Raw genomic sequence first — 1,845 nt, 5'->3', positions numbered from 1 at the left:
CAGACAAGAAGGAAAAACCCCTGATTTTCCAATAATATAAAGAGCACAGTTGGTCTTCCAAAGGTGTCCATGTGTGAAGCTACAAGTACTTCGAAATGCACTAAAATTTTGAAGCAAATCTACCTTAGGAACTTTTTTGAAATTGTACTTTTAAAGGTTTAGGNTTTTGCTTAAATATTCTGAGTTAAATTCTGTACTAGGAAAGATGTTGGATTCTTTCCTTAAATACTAAATAAGTTCCTCATCTTATTTTTAATCAAATGTTTTATAGAAATGAGTTGAGAAAAGTTGAACATGCACTATTTATAGTACTTTGCCATTAACAGGCAATGTTCTAAAACTAAATTTATTTTTGTTTAGTGAACATGAGTTTAGATTTTTAAAGTTGGTAATTTATCTCCACTAATATTTTTTTAAAGAAACTGTGAAGAGATTAACAGAATAATTTTATTTCAGATTTTACTAATGNAGTGTGTAGCTACAACTTGACATTCAAGTGAAGACTAGACTTCCGTTTTGAAATTTTTTCCATCAGGTAGTGTCAGTGGTTTCATTTTAGAAATGTGTTTGCAGATGTTTGACAAAGGGAATATTACTAAAAAAGAAAAGCAAAAAAAAAAATACTTATCAAATGAAGAATTGTTAGAAAAATTTAAATTCCCTGCTAAAGACATTTTTGTTAGTCTTAGGGGGTAGGTATTTGCTTCCTAGAACTTGTTTTTGTTGATAGCTGGATGTATGGAACCTGTTTTCTATGCGAGGTGCAAGTCTTGCACTACAGTTGTAAGATATATTATATTGTCTAGGGATCAAGAAAGCAATCTATGCTGAAGTAACTATAGTATGTAGTTCCTATTGTGAATAATGCTTTGCGTTTGTAATGTATTAATAAAAAGTAACACTTTCAAAAAAATCAGTTTTATTTCATGTGGCAACTACATTCATATACCAGAGACTAGTTCATAATTCTGTGGTATAAAAACAAGTTTTTAGTACTGACAGCAATAGGTTGTATTAGCACTTCACACGAGTCTTAGACTGATGATTTATCATGGGGTTGCTGTACTCCTTAGCTTCTTCCAGCCTTTCCCTAATTCAACCACAGTAGTCCTGGGCTTCTGTTTATTGGTTGGGTGGATCTGCTTCTGTCTCAGTCAGCTAAATGTTGGGATTCTTGGAGAGCCATAATGATAGGCACCTATCTGTAAGTACATCATAGAATCAGTAATAGTGACAGGCCTGGATCTTCCCCTTGAGAATGATCCTGATTTGGGCTTCTCATTGGACCTTCTTTCCCTCAGTCTTTTCTTCATTTTTGGCCCAGTAATTCTTTTAGACAGACAATTCTGAGTCAGTGTTTTTGACTGTGGGATGGGCCCTAGAATTCATCTTCCAGAGAAATAGTAACAAAACAAACAAACAAACAAACAAAAACATCAAGGTTCAGTAATATACAGAGACTAGAGAATTGTCAAAGGTTTATGTAGCACTGTCAAGTGCTTGGACACTCTTGCCAACTTGGGGAAAATATCGGGAAAAGAGATATCCTAGCTGGAATTCTGGATAGCATCAAATCCACTCAATAAATGGCAGTAAGCATCAGGAGACCAGCACTTGGGAAACCATATTGCACAACACTTCTTTGCAACTGTGTACTATCTAATGGTGGCCTTTAAAGAGTCTTGGGTATTCAGACCAAGGAAGTATGAAAGTGTGTGGCTATATCAATGGAGAAGAGAGAGAGAGAGACACACCATCCTTTCTATGTAAAGGTTTATCTGGGGCTGCCTTTTAATCAAACATTCATAAGAGAGTAAGTAGCCAATCACTACTGTTTTGTAAGTT

This window comes from Mus caroli, unplaced genomic scaffold (genome assembly GCF_900094665.2).
Source record: "Mus caroli unplaced genomic scaffold, CAROLI_EIJ_v1.1 scaffold_1822_U1_1, whole genome shotgun sequence".
Taxonomy (NCBI): Eukaryota; Metazoa; Chordata; class Mammalia; order Rodentia; family Muridae; genus Mus; species Mus caroli.
This window is presented reverse-complemented; position numbering follows the sequence as displayed.